Genomic DNA, 21,890 nt, shown 5'->3' on the forward strand with positions numbered 1-21,890 from the left:
TGTTGGATGCAATCATGCAAAAGTCCATACCTTATTTTGTTTAGTGCCAGATGTCAGTTTGTGTCCATGCCTGTTGCACTTGGTCGGTTAATACAGGGACTCTGTTTGTAGATGACGCTGGAGTTGTCGTCCGACGATGTCTCGTAAGTGCTTGACTGAAAACGGATCTGGTGATGAGTAGGCCAAGGCAAAAAGTGGACATTCTGTAGAGCATGCTGTTTCGTGACAGCGGTATGTGAGTGAGAGTTATCTTGTTGGAATTTTTCCTCTGGAATCCTGTTCATGAATGACAGCACAGAAGGCCCAATCACCAGAATGACGTAAATATTTCAAGTCATGGCGCGTCCAATAGCCACGAGACTGGTCCTGCTGCCACATGAAATCGCTCTCCAGACCATAATTCAAGGTGTAGATCCAGTGTGATCAGCACGAAGACGGGTTAGTTGCATTCCGTTGGCTTGTCTCCTTCGAACAAATACACGGCTATAACTGGCACCGAGGCAGAAACAGTTCCATCAGAAAACACAACAAACTTCCATTTTCCAGTGAGCTCTCGCTTGAAACCACTGAATTCGTTAATGGCGGTGATTTGGGGTCAGTGGAATGCAGGCTAAATTGTTATCAGTTCGTTGTGTCACTGTGGTGCCACCAGGTGCTCCAACTGCTGCTGCAGATGCAGTACGATGTGACAGTGCTATACGCCGAACACGTTGGTCTGTCCTCGCACAAGTAACGCTACTCAAGTGCTACTCGCCAATTCCAGTACATTTCGAATATATTGTAGTCTAGGTAAAAATACAAGATTTTTTTTATACGTGGTGAAAACCCTCCCGAATAAAACGCGATTGTTACCTTTCTGAGCACATCACGCCGAAACAGTATGAGATATAACAAAAATGTTCAAACATAATTTCCATGGTTTCTACTGCACTATACAGCTGTGCAATCACATCTGTAAACATTTTGATATGATTCGAAATCCTCCTCTCACCCCTCAATTTTTGAAATGGTAAAAGTTTTATGTGTAGCAAATCTAATAGTATAAGGAACGAAAATTCAACTATGTGTGATAAAGTTACAACCCGAATTCACAGTAGTCAGATATACGTTGGAAGTACCCCTATGTACCATAATACGCGCGCTCTGACCCCCGTACGACGCTTGTCATTTATAGCGATAGTGTAACCATGAAAGACGAGCTTCTGAAGGCTTTAATTAAACAATAAGGTCTCGCTCTCTGTCGAGTCCGTGAATAAATAACGTGGAGGTGGCGTTTTGTTTTTTCATTGTGGGTCGGGTGGCTCTGAGCACTATGGGACTTAACATCTGAGGTCATCAGTCCCCTAGAACTTAGAACTACTTAAACCGAACCAACCTAAGGACATCATACACATCCATGCCCGAGGCAGGATTCGAACCTGCGACCGTAGCAGTCGCCCGGTTCCGGACTGTAGCGCCTAGACCCGCTCGGCCACCGCGGCCAGCATTTTCATGGTGTTTGTTTTATTTGTTTGTTTTGTTTCATTTCTTTGGTTGTTTGGATTTAGATATCACGATTGACATCTAATTTATTATTTTACAGTACTTAAGCTGTGTTGCGTTTTCTTTGATATTCAGTGCAATAATGAAGGGACACTGTATTATCGTTTGCAAAGAAGTGCCGCATACACATACACATTGTGAACTATGCACATCTGATTGTTGCAGTATTGTTGCACAATATCAGCATGTATCACCATTTTAAAGCAATAATTAACAGGAGGTTCCCAATTATCACGTTTTTCTGTGATCTATCCACTCTTGAACGACGCATACTTAAACATGTTCATAAATCGAGGGGATGAAAACTGATAATGAATGAAAGATTGAGTTTTGAGGATATTATTCCTCAGCCGGAAATTTCCATCATAATCTAATACTAGGATTAAATCAGAAAACTGTTTTAGACAATTCATCCACAGTCTGAATGTGCAAACATCAAGTTGCTCGATTATGTCCGTTGTTCCAGCAGGAATCATCATACATTGTACATACTTACTCCATACACTTGCGAAAGAATGCCAGAAGAGGATATTACGGAAAAGACCAATCTACGCTATCAACTATTACAAGGGATGAGGTAACGTGTAGGGAGCATTAATTCGGGCCCATTATGGCCACGTGCATATTCTACGACCGTGTACTCTGGGAGGGAGGACGGTGACGAACGCACATATGGAACATTTCCAGAAGGCATGCGATAAATCACTACCTATCCATGAGATGGACGTGAAGCAATGGACCTTGAGGGCGAGAGATGAAGTCAATTTGTCGAGTCACCTATTCACGGCATCTACGAAATGGGTTCAGCATTTTAGAATTACTTCTATAAAGATTATTAAATTTATTACTCAAAATGAATTAACCAATAAAAAACCATTAGTAAAACAAAACAAAGTATTTGTGGAAAAACGTAAAATCAGTTGCATCATTAGGAGAACACAGTATTTACAATTCGGACCAATTTTTATTTAATTTGGAGAGACACGCAGTTCGTACTCCATCCTTAAAAGAATACTAATAATTGAATGTCTAGCTCAATCGTTGAATTCATTAACCAATAGCTACACGATACAGCCAGTACTAGCTGCAAGTGGTGCTTTACAATCCCCTTTGCTCATAGTCCTGCAGGGAACAGGTGTCCAGTTTTGACAAATTGTTAAACAAACTATTAAAAAGCCGATAATATTGTTACATTTGCTTCTTCATCTTATGATAAGTTAACATCAGTTCTCGCTATTAAATGATTTGCCAATGCTTACTTACCTACCGTTGGTGAACGATCTGTTCTCTGCTTGGATTCCTGGACAGGGAAAACGGAAACGAAATTTAACATTATAGACCGAGGTAATAAGGACGTAAAAGTTATGACGATTGCTGCTGGAACAACCTGCATAATCCAGCCACTTGATATTTACATATTCAGACAATGGAAGAATTTTCTAATACAGTTCTCTAATTTAATCCCACTATAAGGCTATGATGTAAATTTGCTCCTATGGACTAGTATCCTCAAAAATCAATATTTGATTCATAACATTAAGGGTAATTACCAATAATAAGTAAAGAAAAGAGTGGCACAAAATTTTTTTTCATTTGTCCATTGTTTTGGGTACTATTAGTAACTGGAAAAATTCACATAGTGCTCTACAAGGGCAGCGCAAGTATAAGTGAATAGTGGTACTGAACTTCGCACTTTTGAACCTGCCTAAATTTGTTCTAATGATTTACTCCTCTCTGTTATTAATACATTGTTGTAAAACATGCTTCAGAAATGTCCTATACCACTATTCCGGAAGACACAGTCTCAGGTAATGTTTCAACTAGATCGAGCAGCATCTCATTGGGCAACATGGTTGTTATATCAAGGTGTGTGCCACACCTGTACTGAATATGTGCACTTCACATCAACGCATCATTCAAATTCTGAAAGTGCAATCTCTCATATGTCACTACAAGTTTCGCTTGAGTATATCTCGGATATTTTACGGGTCCCCAACGATGCTCACATTAGGTGCATTAAATGATACTGCACATTGCTGAAAATATGACTATGTACTCTTGTGTCAAAATTTGTATCTGTGTGAATAGTAGCGTGACCACTGTAATTCACAGTAAACGTTCTGGGGCACTCTAGATTACAATGGAGGACTTTTATTTTCACAAAGAACAGTAGCGCCTAAAAAGAGAACCGACATTAAAACAAGGGTGGTTACATTAAGAGTGCAACGCGAATTCCACTGTTATATACAGAGGACAGAGCGGATAGGTGGAAAGAGTACACAGAAGACCTCTATGAAGGGGAAGATTTGTCTGATGTGATAGAAGAAGGAGTAGTCGATTTAGAAGAGATAAGAGGTCCGGTATTAGAATCATAATTTAATAGAGCTTTGAAGGACTGAAGACCAAATCACGCAGAAGAAATAGATAACATTGCATCCCAATTTCTGACATCACTGGGAGAAGTGGCAACAAACCGACTGTTCAAGTTGGTGTGTAAAATGTATGAGTGCGGCGGCGACATACCATCTGACCTACGGAAAAATATCATCCACATAATTCCAAAGACTGCAAGAAGTCACAAGTGCGAGAATTATCGAACTATCAGCTTAACAGCTCATGCATCCAAGTTTCTCACAAGACTAATGTACAGAAGAATGGAAAAGAAAATTAAGGATGTATTAAATGACGATTAGTTTGGATTCAGAAAAGGTAAAGACGGCAGAAAGGTAATTCTGACGTAGCTGATGATAATGCAAGTAAGTGTAAATAAAAATCAAGACACGTTCGTAGCAGTTGTCGAGATAGAAAACGCGTTCGACAGTGTAAAATCCTGCATGGTGTTCGAAATTCTGAGAAAATAGCGGTAAACTGTATCTAGAGACGCGTAATACACACTATGCGCGAGAGCCCAGAGGGAATAATAAGACTGGACAACCAAGAACGAAGTTCTCAGATTAAAAAGATTGTAAGACAGGGATGTAGTCTTTCCCTCTTCCCCCTTACTGTTCAAGCTGTACATCGAAGAAGCAATTATGGAAATAAAAGAAAGATTCAGAAGTTGAATTAAAATTCAAGCTGAAACGATGTCAATGATACGATTCGCTGATGAAATTGCTATCCTGAGTGAAAGTGAAGAAGAATTACATGACCTGCTGAATGGAGTCAGCCGTCTAAAAAGTACAGAATATAGGCTGAGGATAAATCGAAGGAAGACGAAAGTAATGAGAAGTAGCAGAAATGAGAACAGCGAGAGCTCATCAGGATTGATGGTTACGAAGTAGATGAAACTAAGAAATTCTGCTAACTAGGCAGAAAAATAATCAATGACGAACGGAGTAAGGAGGACATTAAAAGCAGACTAGCTCTTCCAATAAAGACATTTCTGAACGAGAGACGTCTACTAGTATCAAACACCAAGCTTCTTTTGAGGAATAATTCCTGACAATGTGTGAAACACGGACTGTAGGAAAACCGGAACAGAGGAGAGTCGAAGCAATTGAGATGTGATCCTTTGGCGAATCTTTTAGGTGGTCTGAGAAGGAAAGGAATGAGGAGGTTCTGCGCAGAATCGGAGAGGAAAGGAATATGTGGAAAACATTAGTAAGAGAAGGGAGATGATGATAGGAAATCGGTTAAGACATCTGGCAATGACTTACATGGTACTAGAGGACGAACACTGTAGAGGAAGACAAAAATATAAATACATCCAGCCAATAGTTGAGGACGTAGGCTGCAAGTGCTACTCTGAGAAGAAGGCGTTTTTATAGGAGAGGAATTCTTGGCGGGCAGCATGAAACCGGTCAGAAGACTGACAACCCCCCTCTCCCCCCCCCCCCCCCCCAAAAAAAAGTGAATAGTCACTCCATCAGTAGGAACAGACGGTAAATTAATCAACAAATAATCCTTATCATCATCGTCATCATCATCATCACACCATCTCAACTTCTTCTCCCAATTAGCTTACGTCTTCTCATTTGGAGGGGTACTCTTCCTCCATTCATCCTTTCAAGGCGTTCATTTTAGTTTCTTCCATTTTCTTGCGTTTTATTTAGGATGTTATATTTAGCTCTTCTTTAATTTACGAATTTCTAAATCTGTCAGCTCTCGTGCTTCCCTTCACTGTTTATAGCCAGACAGGGCAAAGGAAACAACCTATGGGTCCCTTTCACCTATTTAATACCTGCCTTTCCTATGTACCATTTCCTGGTATCTCAAATTACAAGTGAGGGATAGGAAGAACCGTCAGGTGTAGTGAAGTCAGCCTACCCTGAGGTTCAAAAATAGTTCCAACGGCTCTGAGTACTATGGGATTTAACTTCTGAGGCAATCAGTCTCCTAGAACTTACAACTACTTAACCCTAACTAACCTAAGGACATCACACAAATCCATGACCGAGGCAGGATTCGAACCTGCGACCGCAGCGGTCGCGTGGTTCCAGATTGTAGCGCCTAGAACCGCTCGGCCACCCCGGCCGGCGAATGGTTAATATCACATTTGTGCATTTTTTTCTATTTAATCAGTTTTTCTCATTAGTGGATACTAAATCCAGTTCACGGATGTAATATATTCATTATAAAAAAAAAAATCTGTAAATGTGTTTACATTAGAGGCGCCTAGGTCGTAAAACTTTTTGAGAGAGAGAAAAAAAAAGGACACATTTCAAAGCTACATGTTTTTTAATCACTACGCGTGTGTTTGAGGAGGCTGATGTTCATTATCTCTCAGTTGTTACTAGACGAAGTCATGAGAAGTAGGCTAAAATGGCGTTTGTCAGTGTTTAAATATTATGTTAAGGAGAGCAAAGGCACTTACCCAACGTAAAGTAAGTAAACCGGTCCTCGTTCTATCTGTAATCCGCTCATCTACGTTTGTCGCTCATTTTCAACTTCAGAGCGAATACATTGCCACCTTAAGGCATTACAGCTCTGTGATAGGTGTGGCATGTCACAACAAGTGTATCCGGATGTACTCTAGCACCATACGGTGTGGTAGGTATACCGCCTATTGCTGTAGGTGGCCACAGGTCACATCTGAATTTAAACTCCAGAAACCAGCTTGTGGTGTGTGGCGCAGGATATTCTGTGGACCACTTTCGTCCTTGTTGTGCGATTTTTCGTAAGCCTCTCTACTACTTCCTTCAAGGTGCAACGTGGAATACTTCTTCCGTTGACGGGATCCTATGGCACTGTTTTAGTTGGGGCGTTGTAAACAGAACTTGGGAATGTGTCCACTAGATCTCCAGATAATGAAAAATGCGGTGACGTATTGGCTGAAGAAAGAACAAAATCATGAAGTGCCGAATCTAATAGGAATAAGGACCACAAGAAAACAAGAAATTAAAAATCAGATTCGCCACCTATGGCAGTAGTGGTGCGATGACAGCCAAATAGCGAGGCACATCTATGTTTTACTGTGTGATACACAACAGAGACTGGGAATGAACCACATGCACGCCTCAAGAGGCCTGACACACTTCTTGCCTAGTCAAGGCCCCTACGCTGCATACTGATGTCAGATTGGTAGAAGACCGACCGTCGAATGTGCCTGTGGTGAAGAAGGTACGCCGGAACATACTACCTGGGGATTTTTGCCGTATTTCGATGTTACTGATCCTTATCGGCAGCAACTGAAGTGGAACCGAAGACACGATGTCAAGAAGTAACGTCATTGCGTAACAGGAGGCAGATCTAGAACAACTCTGCTGACGCTACTTCAAGGAAGGCTCGGGTAGCGCGCTATCATATCAGTCAACATCTACTGTAGCAAGAAAGGAGGCGACAGAAGATCGAGAATCAACACAGCGAAGACACCTGAGGGCAACGGTCGTGGCAGAAGAACTGCCTACACTATAAGCGCAGTAACAGAAACACAGCCGGCGGCCGTGTCTAGCTACGCAAGGAACCAGATCTGGGGTGGCGTGGGCCGGCGTGTCGCTGCGCTTGTTACCAGCGACAACGATGCTCTCTTTGAACAGGAGAAGCCTTCATTACAACCAGGGAGCCAACAAACACTAAAAAATGGAAGAGCAAACACAGCGGCCTCCACAGCGCCCAAGGACCCGACAGGGCTTACCTTTGGACCATGGACTGCATCGTGGAATGATGGAGACAAAAACAGAAGTTATTATAACAGCAGTAGACATACATTTGGCAGCAGGTAGAAATAGTTTTTTATATGTTGTTACTATTGAAAGCAGAAATAGCTATGGTGATGGGCGATAGTGCTGTGTATGATAAAATTAAATATTACCGTTTACTGCATAGTTTGTATAAGAATAAATATTACATTATTGGTAACAGGCTACAGTGGAATGGTATAAATAAATCTTACCTTCATGGTCTTTTCACGGTCATACATCAAATCGACCACAAAGCCATAGTGCCGGTTGATGAAGCCGTTTTTGCTCCCAAAACTAGTCGATTACGGACAAAGAACATATAACACAAGTGAATGGAGACTAAATAATATGAAAATAGCCATTATTTTCCATCATAAGAGGACGGTATCGCTATTACTATATTACAAAAAAGGAAGGAAGTGGAAACTACAACGTTGGAATGAGGCGGTGACGATATAGCCACCTCAATTCAAGGAGCTACAATAAACGTGTCCCACGATTCGGCAGCAGTTACGACTGCGGCGTACGGAAGGCATTTGCTTCTCTCCCTTCGCAGAACGAGAGAGGAATGGCAGCAGCAGCGGTCGTTTCCGTAAGCAAAACTCGTGCTGCAAGTCGCCCCCCTTCGGGGTCAGTGGACACGAAACGACAGTGGTCATTTAGGTCGCGTCCCGGCTCGGGTTTCGGAAGCTCGCCCTCCCCCGGGAAATTGTGTGCTCGCGTTACGGAAACGAGTACAGCGTAGCCGCCTCTGGCAGATGGCACCGGCTAGTGGAGTGAGAGGAGGGGACAGGGTGGGCCGCGGACGGAGTGGAAGGAAAATATTGTTTCGCCCTGAAGAAGGAGAGCTCACTCAGCAGGAGGAATTTTTCGGCATATTGCAGTGTCTGAGCGCAGGCCATATGTCTGCCAGGGTTCCGGTGACGCTTCCCCAGTAGGGCTCCGCCTCCGCCGCCCCCGCCACCCCCGCTGCTCCGCTGCCGCCCCCAGCCTACGCCGGCGGTGTTTGCTGGCAGCGCTTCTGTGCTGGCTGTTTATTGTTCGCCGGAATTCCTGCTCCTTTATGCGAGCGGGCTGAGCCGGGAGCTCCAGCCAGCGCCGCCCGGCCCGCGCGCCAACCACGCAACCAGCTACCCTCCCACAACCACCCCCTAAGGAGCCCGCACCCCGCAGGAGCGGCCGCAGCGCCACCACGGCTGGCGTACGCGCGTCAATAAATCCCTCAGGACCCCTTCCCTTCCCTTTCCCGACTTGCACCTACTCAGCCAAAGCCGGCGCGCTTTAAACAAATGACGACATCTCCTGGAGAGGCGTCCCCATAACTCGGAGCGGGCTCACCTTGACAACGGCAAGCGCGAGATAACTAATGAAGACCGCTGCGCACTACCTGTGCCGAGGGCCTATTGGGGCACAAAGAAGAAAGTTTGCAGTCGGCCAGTGACCTCAGACAGGACAACGTCCACGACGACCACCAAATAAATGGATTAAGAACCTTATTTATCAAGGAGGATATCAACGAAGAATAGGATAATCAGACCACAATCTAGTAAAAATAAAGTGTTTCAGGCCATGGAAGAATGTAAAGGGCGATACTAACAACACTAGTGTGAATTGTGATGAGAAAGCTCAAAATTGACTCTTCAATATTGGTAGCCTACAAGATGAAAGTACACGAACATCATTTTCTACCAGAATGGAAAGGACATTGGAAGAATCATTTTAAGGAAGTACAGAGGAAATGTATGAATACATAAAAACCAGTGTCATAAATATAGCCACAGAGTGCTGGGCACAAGGGAAACAACCACATCCGTAGAGAAGAACCGTGGTCGGAGGAAATAGCGGAACGTGGAACGAATGGGAATGAGAAGAATATTTCCGGAAATTATTAAATGAGGATAAAGAAGAATATGTGGAGGAAGGAAGATGGAAATAAAGGGACAGAAAGGGAAGCAGATCAAAATTATAGGAAGCGAAATGAGTAAGGTATCAAGAACAGGGAAGAATGGTAAATGACCTGGGTCAGTCCGTATCAAACTGGAGTTCTTAGAGTATATCAGCGACAAAATTGTGAAACTAATAGCACGGTTATTCAATAAAATGTTATGTTGAGATTCAGTACACAAAGAAACGGAGATAGCATATATTAAATCCATATCTAAGAAACGGAATCTCAAAAGTTGCTCAAACAATATAGGCATTTGTGTTATAAACACATTAACGAGAATTTTTGGGAAAACCCAAGAAGAACGATGTGGTTTCACAGGTGATTGATCATATGTAGACTATACATTCACATCACGACAGGTCTTAGACAAACATAGAGAAAAATCAAAAACATTAGTATTAACGCAATTTTGTCATATAATGACATGTTGGAGACCGTGGCTGTTTTTGAAGACAAATGTTGATCGTGTTAGGACAGCAACCAGCCACAAATTTACTTTGAGTTCCTTTATTCAAAGGAAACCGTGGTCGGTTTCCTTTGAATAAAGGAACTCAAAGTAAATTTGTGGTTGGTTGCTGTCCTAACACGATCAACATTAGTATTAACTTTCATAGATTTAGAAAAACCATATGATACTGTCTCAATAGAACTACTTAGGAGAGCATTTCATATGGCGACTACAAATATTCCTTTAATTAAATTAAACAAGAAATGCATAAAGATAACATATATCAAATGAAAATTTGTAATACACTTTCAGAGAAATTTAGAACAAACAAAGGTTTGTTACAAGGCTGGCCCATATTATTTAAAATATATATATAGACATTTAACTGTCATAAATGGGATAGAGGTAGAAATTGAAGATGGACTTAGTATACATCACCAACTATTTGCTAATGAACAAGTACTTATAGCACAAGTCGGGCAGGATGCAAATTATATATGTAGTCAGTTAGCTATTGTATACAGAATCTTGGGATTGAACATTAAATGTCAGAAACCAGAATATCTCACTAATGGTACAGATGAATTATACATAGAGGGAAAAAGAATTGAGAAGGTCAACATTTTCTGTTATTTGGGTTCCATTTTTGGCGTGGAGGGAAAAATCAGAGATAGAATTTACTAAAAGGCAATGGAAGGAAGGTCAGTGGGATACTCAGCTCAATGTTATGCAGCAGAAATATAATAAACGTAAACGAAAGACCGATATATAAATCATAACTAGAGAGCAAAGTTGTATATAAAGCGGAGCCATAAACTACTAACCTGAAATGCATAATAAAATCATCTGGAGAACGTCAGAGAGACTTTCTAGAAGAGAAAAAATAAGAAGCGATGAAATAATAAAGAGAATGGAAGTAAGAGAAAGAATACGTGACGTGATGGACCGAAGGAAATCACAAAGATACGGTTATATAAGAAGAACAGAGGAAGCCAGAATAACGAAAATTATCGTGGAATGGGAACCAGAGGAAAGTAGAGAGGAGGACGCCCTCTGACAGCCTGGATCCATAAGGTACAGTTAACAATGAGAAGGCTTGGCGCAGGGGGAGAAGGTGTACCAGATCCACATCCTGAGGGGATAAATTAAGATTTTATGTAACAATTTCCAATAGTTGCTATGTTGGAGGAAAACATTTGTACAAAAGAAAATCTTAAATAAATGAGAACCCCAATAAGTCCAGCGACGACAAACAAGACAAGAATTTTGCGTTTCTCCCGTTATGTGATTTCGTGTCCAGTAAGATAAGCTACCTGGTCAAAGGACACTAAATCAAATAGGTCTTCACCGTCCGTCAAAACGGCAATGACTGAGACCAGATAAAGATGCTGCGAGTCTCAGAACACCTGGGGCTGTATCCAGTTTAAGGCCGAAGCGACGCAAGTGGCATGTTAGAGCGCCAGGTTGAGAGGGGCAACAGAGAAGTTAAACTGTGAGATTTTTATGTTATATGTCATCGGCACTAATCTGGGAGGGCCATAAGGGGTGCCCAAGTGGAAGTTTCCCATACAGTGTATAGCATTTAGTAGCGAAAGCTAGCACAAGTGTAAGAGGGAAAAGGGGTTTGGACTGGGAGGGGGGTGACAGTGAAAAGTCGCTTATTTGGAAAAATGTTCTGAAATTGGTCCTGTCTGACGTTTACAAAATACACTGAGAGTGTAGAGAATCTGACATCGGGAACAGTCGAAACATAGAAGAGCTCAAAAACGAACATAACAGGTTCCATCGCTTACACTAACCCGAGAAGTTTTCTTCGGCTTGTTATGCTTCAGAAAACAGTTACTGTACAAAATTTGTCGACATCTCTGTCGTGATTTACACTAATGGCTTCTAGGAAGCCACTGAAACAAAAATCACTGAAAACACCCTTAAAACGGCGGCCCGTGGCTCAGCGGAGCCTGGTATCCAGTGACAGCGAGGTCTGTGGGGGCTCGTCAGGCGTGGAGTCAACGACTGCTCACGCATGGCAATGTCGCGGGCACAAGCGACGTCACTTCCAATAGCTAGAGCTAATAAAGTAGTTACCTTTTCATTGCATGATAGTGCATAACGAGTCTGTCAGACATTTGGCGCAGGAGTAGCATATTTGACTGGGTATAAGGACGCGCCAGCAGCACATCCACTTGATCGAGCCAAAGAAGTACTTGGTGCAAAGCTCGTGGCTGGATGCCTGCCAACTCACGAACTAATTTGATTCAACCGAAAAGTACTACAAAAACAAAATGAACTACCCTAGTTACACGTTACACGCCGCTGCATCATCAAGCGAAGCGTCAAAGTCAGCATCCTGTACCTGTACGTGTGGCCCACCAAATACTTTCAGTTTCTTTCGACAGACATATATTATGTTCAGATATGGCATTCAGTACTTTTACTCAAACGAATGCCTCTCTGCTCTAGTACATGGTATTAGGGACTACAAGAACAGCATTAAGTTTATTTTGCAACGAATTACTTTACTTGATTTACATACACGATTTTAATTCAAATTTGAGACAGCAATTATGACACGATACTATGGAACTCGATTAGAATCAAAACCTTTAATCAATATTTCTTGCGGCACCTCAATTACAAGCCCTCTTTGTCACTATATATTGTTGTACTTCACAAAATCAAACTTTTCGTGATGAGGTCTGCTGACTATGGAATTTATCCCCGTAGAGCTGATGTCCGAGTACGATGGTTTTGTTGTCAAGTCAGTTAAGTCAGTTACCAATACGATTCATTGCTTAGGAAATGGTTCCTGCTCCATAACCAATGTGGTGATTTCAATAATTCCTAAGTTTCTGCGACCAAGTCAAATATGCTACTCCTGGTCCAAATGTTAGAATCATTATGCACTATTGTACAATGACAAGGCATCTACTCTATTAAGTAACAAGACTATTTCCGTATTGAATGACGGCTCACTTTAGTATTATAAAATTTTAATGAATTCTTGTTATCAAGTGGAAATCAGTATTGGGACACAGAGTCCATGAAGCGAGATCATTATGATTCACGCATTAACGAGGAGCAGAGAAATGGAACTGTGGTGAATCCTAGTTTGAATTCTAAAATTCACATCAGCGTCATAATAAAATAAGGATTTTCATGTTTTCTTAATGAAGACTGGTTGTGTTTTCTGTGTACTTTGAAGACGATTTAATTATTGAAATTTTTGTTAACGTATTACAATTTCCTCTTTTACTGACACATATGTCGGGCTGGCGACCGTAATTCTAACTTGGTACTACTCGTGACCACAGCTTTGTGAGTATTAACATAAATAATTTATAACCCGCATTGTTTTGTATACTGAGTATACAGGAAGTGACAAAAGTCATGACATACCTCCTAAAATCTTGTCGTACTTCGTTTTGCTCGGCGTAGTGCAGCAACTCGACGTGGCATGGATTCAACAAGTCACAGGCAGTCCACTGCAGAAATGTTGAGCCCTTCTACCTCTATAGCCGTCCATAACTTCGATAGTGTAGCTGGTGTTGGATTTCGTGCACGAACTGACCTCTCGATTATGTCCCATAAATGTTCGATGAGATTCGTGTCGGTCGATGTGGATGGCCACAACCATTCGCTGAAACTATCCAGAATGTTCTTCAATCCAGTCGCGAACAATTGTGGCCCGGTAGCATGCCGAATTGTCATCCTTTAATATCCGTCGTTGGTTGGGAACTTGCAGCTGCAGATGGTCCCCAAGCAGCTCAACATAATCATTTCCTTCAATGAGCGTTCAGTTGCCCCAGATGACTCAGTACGGCCCTCCAATAATACCTCTCCTGTGCTAACCACTTCATCTCAGAGTAGCACTTGCAACCTACCACCCAAATTGTTTGCTGGATGTATTCCAGTCTCTGTCTTCCTTGCAGTTTTTGCCCTCTACAGCTCCCTCTAGTACCATGGAAGTCACTCCCTCATGTCTTAACAGATGTCCTATCATCCCGTCCCTTCTCCTTATCAGTGTTTCCCACACATTCCTTTCCTCTCTGATTCCGCGAAGAACCTCCTCATCCCTTACCTTATCAGTCCACCTAATTTTCAACATTCGTCTGTAGCACCAAATCTCAAATGCTTCATTTCTCTTCTGTTCCGGTCTTCCCAAAGTCCACGTTTCACTACCATAGAATGCTGTGCTCCAGATGTACATTCTCAGAGATTTCTTACTCAAATTAAGGAGGCTATTTGAAATTAGTAGACTTCTCTTGGCCAGGAATGCCTCTCTTGCCCTAGCTAGTCTGCTTTTGATGTCCTCCTTGCTCCGTCTGTCGTTGGTTGTTTTACTGCCTAGGTAGCAGAATTCCTTAACTTTATCTACAAAGTCCTCTAAAGCTCTTTCAAATTCTGATTCTACTACTGGATCCCCTATTTCTTTTATATCGACTCCTGTTCCTTCTTCTATCACATCAGACAAATCAGACAAACCTTCCCCTCGTAGAGGATTTCAATGTGTTCTTTCCACCTATCCGCTCTCTCCTCTGCATTTATCAGTGGAATTCCCGTTGCACTCTTAATGTTATCACACTTGCAACAGACGGTTGTTTTGACTTTCCTGTGTGCTGAGTCTGTCCTTCCGACAATAATTTTTCTTGAGATGTCTTCACATATTTCCTGCAGCCATTTTGTCTTAACTTCCCTATACTTCCTATTTATTTTATTCCTCAGCGACTCGTATTTCTGTATTCCTGAGTTTCCCAGATCACCAGATCATTTTTATACTGCCTCCTTTCACCTATCAGCTGAAGTATTTCTTCTGTTACCCATGGTTTCTTCGCAGTTACTTTTTTGTACCTTTGTTTTCCTTCCCAACTTCTGTGATGGCCCTTTTTAGAGATGTCCATTCTTCTTCAACTTTACTGCCTACTGAGCTAGTCCTTATTTCTTTAGCTATAGCCTTAGAGAACTTCAATCGTATCTCGCCATTCCTTAGTAATTTTGCATTCCACTTCTTTGCGATTGATTCTTCTTGACTAATGTCTTAAACTTTAGCCTACTCTTCATCACTACTATATTGTGATCTGAGTCTACGTCTGCTCCTGGGTACGCCTTACAATCCGGTATCTGATTTCTGAATCTCTGTCTGACCGCGATGTAATCTAACTGAAATCTTCCCGTACCACCCTGTCTTACCCAAGTATACTTCTTTCACTTGTGATTCTAGAACAGAGTATTTCCTATTACTAGCATAAACTTGGTACAGAACTCAATTAGTCTTTCTCCTCTCTCATTCCTTGTCCCACGCCCACATTTTCCTGTAACCTTTTGCTCTACTCCTTCCCCTACAACTGCATTCCAGTCTTCCATGATTATTACATTTTCGTATCCCTTTGCATACTGTATCATCCTTCCAATATCCTCATTCGCTTCCACTATCTCTCCATTTTCAGCTTGCGACGTCGGCATATATACATCAACTATCGTTGTCGGTTTCCTGTCGATCCTGATAAAAAGAAGTCACTGAACTGTTTTCAGTAACACACTCTCTGCCCTACCTTCCTATTCGTCCTACTCCCGTTATACCATTTTCTGCTGTTGTTGATACTACCCTATACTTATCTGACCAGTAATCCTTGTCTTCTTTCCACTTCACTTCACTGACCCCTACTGTATCTAGACTGAGCCTTGCATTTCACGTTTCCACTTTCCTTGTTTCCCTACCACTTTCAAGATTCTGACATTCGACACCTCAACTTATAGAACGTTATCCTTCCGTTATTTATCCTTTTTCTCATGGTAACCTCCTCCTTGGCTGCCCTTTTCAGATACCCGAATGGGGGACTATTCCGGAATCTTTTGCCAATGGAGAGAGCTCATCATGCCACTTCTTCAATTACAGGCCACATGTCCTGTGAATATTCGTTACGTGTCTTTAATGCAGTGGTTTCCATTGCCTTGCGCACCCTCACGCCTTTGATCTTTGCTCATTTTTTCGCCTTTAGAGGCAATTTGCCACCCTATGACAAGAGAGTGCCCTGAACCTCTCTGTCCTCTCCTCCGCCCTCTTTGACAAGGCCGTTGGCTGAATGAGGCTCTTCTTATGCCGGAAGTCTTCGGTCACCAATGTTGATTATTAATAAAAATTTAAGCATCGGCGGGATTCGAACTCGCGCAGAAGACGTTTCGAATAAGAATCACAGACGCTACGAGACACACAAAAGAGTCAAAGAAACTGATAACCCTGCCTAATATCGTGTAGGGCTACAGCTAGCACGCAGAGGACCCGCAACACGACGTGGCATGGCTTTGACTAATGTCTGAAGTAGTGCTGAAGGGAACTGACACCATGAATCTTGCAGGGCAGTCCATAATCCGTGAGAGTATGAGGGTTGGGGATCACTCCTGAAGGGCACGTTGCAAGGCATTACAAATATGCTCAAGAGGAAGTGTTTAAACTCTGAAGAGTGATCCTGGAGACACACCGTAAAAATTCTGGACGTGTGGGGTGTCGCATTATCCTGCTGGAACTGCCGAAGTCCGTCGGAATGCACAATGGACTTGATCGGATGCTGGTCATCAGGCAGTATGCTTCCGTAAGTGTCGTAAGTCAGTGTTGTATCTAGACGTATCGGGGGTCCCATATCATTCCAACTACACACATCCCACACCATTAAAGAGCCTCCGCCAGCTTAAACAGTCTCCTGATGACATGCAGGGTCCTTGATTCATGAAGTTTACACATTACCAGTACACGTCCATCCGCTAGACACAATTTGAAACGAGAGTCGTGAGACCAGATAATATGTTTCCAGTCATCAACAACGCACTGTCGGTGTTGACGAGCCGAGGCGTCTAATCAAGGGTACAAGAGTGGGCATTTGATTCCGAAAGCCCATATCAATCATGTTTCGTTGAATGGTTTACACGCTGATACTCGTTGATGGTCAAGTATTGCATGTTACCTTCTGTCAAGTAGAACCATTCTCTTAAGTCGTCGTCGGTCTCGTTCTTGCAGCATCTTTTTCGGCCGCAGCTATGTCGGAGTCCCGATACTTACGGTGCGCTATTGAAATGGTAGTACGGAAAAATCCCCACTTCATCGCTACCTTGGAGATGCTGTGTCCCATCGCTCGTGCGCCCACTATAGCACCACATTCGAACTCCATTAAATCTTAATAACCTGCCGTTATAGCAGCAGTAACGGACACGACAATTGCGCCAGATACTTCTTGTTTTGTATAGGCATTGCCGAACGCAACGCCGTATTCTGCCTACTCATATACCCCTGTATTTGGATGCGCATGCCTATACTAATTTCTTTGGCACTTCAGTCTACTATCGCCATCCATATATATGCATATCTCTGCCCATGACCTTTGTCACAGTATAGTGTGTGCGGTAGAAGAATAAATAACTTTGAGTAAAATGGTACGTCACTTTTATAAAAATTTATGATGGGGCATTATGTGATCAGGTGAATGTGGTAACCAAGAAATCAACTTGAATTCACTATCATACTTCCAAGACCACGGTAACGTGATTGCGGCTTTGTTATGCTGCTGTTCAGTTACTCAGCTATAAGATGCCTTTAACATCGTAGAGTACATAAAACATGAATGGATGCAGCTGTACCACACTCACACAGCTGACAGCTGCCTTGACGCCTTAGATTACTACAACAGGTCCAATGGCAGCCCAGCTGAATGTCCGCCACAGCATTCTATTGCACGAATATCTCGTGTCTGTGGTGCAGTGCATTTTGAGTAGCCGTTCGCGTAGATGATGATGTATCCGGACACAACCATCGACGTGGTGTAAGAATAAACGTGATTCGTTTGACCAGGTGGCAGATTTCCATTGATTAGCAGTCCAGTTTCAGTGATCCCGTACCCCCGTAATCGTAATTAACGTTGTTGTTGGATCTAAACTTTGGGGCTGTCTGCTGCGGAGCTCTAAGTTGAATAATGTGTGCTAAGCAGTGTGCTCCGAAACGTGTCTGCTCCAGCAGTGTACTGTGTCATTATATTTTCCAGAAATCACCGACCATTCTGCTTTGCCGAGTGGGAGAGCAACTGACCCACAACTTCTTGTATGAGGCATGTACTTGCAAAACGTTGTCACCAGCTCATGGTTCCACTATCCTTCAACCACCATCCATAGATTTTTGCGACAGCAGCACTTGAAAAACAGGTCCAATTCGGCGTTTCTGAGATACTCTTTCCTAGGTACCAGGCAACAGCAATCTGCCCCTGGTAAAAATTTATTATGCCAGGGTATCTCCCCATTTTCGGCCCGTATCGTAATGAGAACGATTTCTCATTCGTATCTGCTCCTCTTATGTAGTTTCCCTAACACCTCAAAGCATTCAGTCTCGCGTTGGTTGATGGTCGAAATACACTCCTGGAAATGGAAAAAAGAACACATTGACACCGGTGTGTCAGACCCGCCATACTTGCTCCGGACACTGCGAGAGGGCTGTACAAGCAATGATCACACGCGCGGCACAGCGGACACACCAGGAACCGCGGTGTTGGCCGTCGAATGGCGCTAGCTGCGCAGCATTTGTGCACCGCCGCCGTCAGTGTCAGCCAGTTTGCCGTGGCATACGGAGCTCCATCGCAGTCTTTAACACTGGTAGCATGCCGCGACAGCGTGGACGTGAACCGTATGTGCAGTTGACGGACTTTGAGCGAGGGCGTATAGTGGGCATGCGGGAGGCCGGGTGGACGTACCGCCGAATTGCTCAACACGTGGGGCGTGAGGTCTCCACAGTACATCGATGTTGTCGCCAGTGGTCGGCGGAAGGTGCACGTGCCCGTCGACCTGGGACCGGACCACAGCGACGCACGGATGCACGCCAAGACCGTAGGATCCTACGCAGTGCCGTAGGGGACCGCACCGCCACTTCCCAGGAAATTAGGGACACTGTTGCTCCTGGGGTATCGGTGAGGACCATTCGCAACCGTCTCCATGAAGCTGGGCTACGGTCCCGCACACCGTTAGGCCGTCTTCCGCTCACGCCCCAACATCGTGCAGCCCGCCTCCAGTGGTGTCGCGACAGGCGTGAATGGAGGGACGAATGGAGATGTGTCGTCTTCAGCGATGAGAGTCGCTTCTGCCTTGGTGCCAATGATGGTCGTATGCGTGTTTGGCGCCGTGCAGGTGAGCGCCACAATCAGGACTGCATACGACCGAGGCACACAGGGCCAACACCCGGCATCATGGTGTGGGGAGCGATCTCCTACACTGGCCGTACACCACTGGTGATCGTCGAGAGGACACTGAATAGTGCACGGTACATCCAAACCGTCATCGAACCCATCGTTCTACCATTCCTAGACCGGCAAGGGAACTTGCTGTTCCAACAGGACAATGCACGTCCGCATGTATCCCGTGCCACCCAACGTGCTCTAGAAGGTGTAAGTCAACTACCCTGGCCAGCAAGATCTCCGGATCTGTCCCCCATTGAGCATGTTTGGGACTGGATGAAGCGTCGTCTCACGCGGTCTGCACGTCCAGCACGAACGCTGGTCCAACTGAGGCGCCAGGTGGAAATGGCATGGCAAGCCGTTCCACAGGACTACATCCAGCATCTCTACGATCGTCTCCACGGGAGAATAGCAGCCTGCATTGCTGCGAAAGGTGGATATACACTGTACTAGTGCCGACATTGTGCATGCTCTGTTGCCTGTGTCTATGTGCCTGTGGTTCTGTCAGTGTGATCATGTGATGTATCTGACCCCAGGAATGTGTCAATAAAGTTTCCCCTTCCTAGGACAATGAATTCACGGTGTTCTTATTTCAATTTCCAGGAGTGTATTTTGTGTTGCTCGGTGGGGACGAACTAGGAAAGGTATATACCAACAGTTCCAAGCATCTGTAAGTAATGAATAATCGTTCCATAGATCTGCAACTTTATGTTAGACATGCATTTTGATTAGTCCGGATATAATCATCTTGGCGTTGAAGCTCTTTCTTCGTGTTTGCTTTAACAATACATATGTTTTTGGATAGGGTCGGCCTTTAGCAGAACACAGTTTTGATTTTAACCCAAACATGTTTCACTGCAGTTGCAACATATTCAGTGGTCTTTTATTTTAAGGCCCACTGAATATGCTGGAACTGCAGTGAAACATGTTTGGGTTAAAAAACAAAATTGTGTTTTGCTAAAGGCGAACCCTATCCATAAACATTCGTATAGTCTGATTATCTTTGACGACTTCATTAACTTAGTAGGCTTAATTGCTCACGAATTTATCGTAGTAGCCCAAACGTACTTCTGATTCGCACCATAAGCACACTTTACGAGACCCGCATCAACAAACTGCTGTGTTGGGTTATGGGAGAGAAGACTGCATAGAAACCGGCAGGTGAATGGATTAGACGAAGGTGGTGGGCCAAGAGGAGGACTGATTTTAATCTGACAAAACTTCCAGTTTCCGCTGCTTCTTAATTTTTATTGCGTAAAGACACTCGCAAACAGAACTTAAAGCTGATAATTCTTTCTCTCTAAAAACATCTTTAATTGTGATTTAGCACTATTTATAAGAAGTAGAGCTAAAGTGTGACATTACCTTAATTACATCAGAGACCACACTTCTTACAGACCAGCATGTCGACCCAAAAAATTATCAGTGTTCATATTCAGTTACCACTGACCTGAGAAAATGAAATACTATTGCTGGGCGCTCCTAATACCGAGACTACACATAATGTAAATTGCTTCTAACGGTGTTTTTCTGTCGACACGCGACATCTCCCACTTTGTTTAGTGAAAGTTTTCAAAATTTGCTGCCCAATAGCATACAGATCGTTTAGATAACACACTAAACTGCGAATGAATGAAGTCATTTTCCACACATAGTCATAATAATATTTATCGTAACCTTTGAGATAACAGTACTTAATTGTTGTACGAGTTTTACTTCTACACCTGAAATATGCTTTGATAAATTCAAAATTACCTACATTTTACAACTTTGCATCAAAAGCAACTACCTTCACATTAGTATGTTTTTGTAAATATAGCAGACGATGACTTAAACCAAACACTTTGTCGCTAAATTGATAACTCAATACTATGTTCCAAACAGTATAAGTTTTCGGTTTCAAAGAGGTATTATTAATTTCATTTGTTGACAGTATTATTTTCTTTTGATATTATGCCAGAGTGAGTAAATGGGTGAATGCAGCATGTTCGTGTCATATGAATCCTGACATTTGTTACTAATTAGTTATGAATCAGTGCGTGAATTATATTATGTAATAATGTAGTGAGTCCCATACACTTACTATGAAACGACCAATTTAAGGTTTGTAGAGATAAATCTTAACTTCTGTCCTTAAGATGACAAAGTGAAATGAAAAGTTTGGTAATTGTTTGGTTAAAGTAAATCTGGAGTTGGAGATTATTCATTCAAGGAAATTAACGTGCTGTCTGTGAAAAGGTATGAGTTTAATTGGCTACATTATGTTTTAGAGGATCAGAAGCAATAGAGGATTGCGCGTTCTCGTCTCGTAGAGTCGTGATACATCGTTATTGGTATGAGGACCTGTTATCTGGTGCTCTAGTGATTCTCTAAAAGTGTGCTAATCTGATTTTGTCTAGATTTGTTGGGGAACTAATGAGATCAAGGGCAAAACAAAGTTTCAGAAAATTTTAGGACTTTCAAAGGAAACGTCTCATAGAGAAACTCCAGACTGCTGAATGGTGAACTGTGTAGTATTGTGCGAGATTACTAAACTGGTAACTAGCGTGTGGCCTTTCCAACCCTTAGTTGAATGGTTAATGATGCGTTACTTTGGATAGAAGGTCGCAGATTCTACGCGTAGGCTGACG

The 21,890-nt window shown here is 42.9% G+C and overlaps 1 protein-coding gene across 1 annotated transcript in view; it reads right to left on the bottom strand.

The window, feature by feature from the left end:
* The window catches only part of LOC124742251 (acid sphingomyelinase-like phosphodiesterase 3a), a 1,292,708-nt gene that overhangs the window by 1,129,666 nt on the left and 141,152 nt on the right, over positions 1-21,890 (bottom strand). The gene's annotated exons all lie outside the window — the stretch shown is intronic.

The sequence above is a fragment of the Schistocerca piceifrons genome, chromosome 1 (assembly GCF_021461385.2).
Source record: "Schistocerca piceifrons isolate TAMUIC-IGC-003096 chromosome 1, iqSchPice1.1, whole genome shotgun sequence".
Classification (NCBI taxonomy): domain Eukaryota; kingdom Metazoa; phylum Arthropoda; class Insecta; order Orthoptera; family Acrididae; genus Schistocerca; species Schistocerca piceifrons.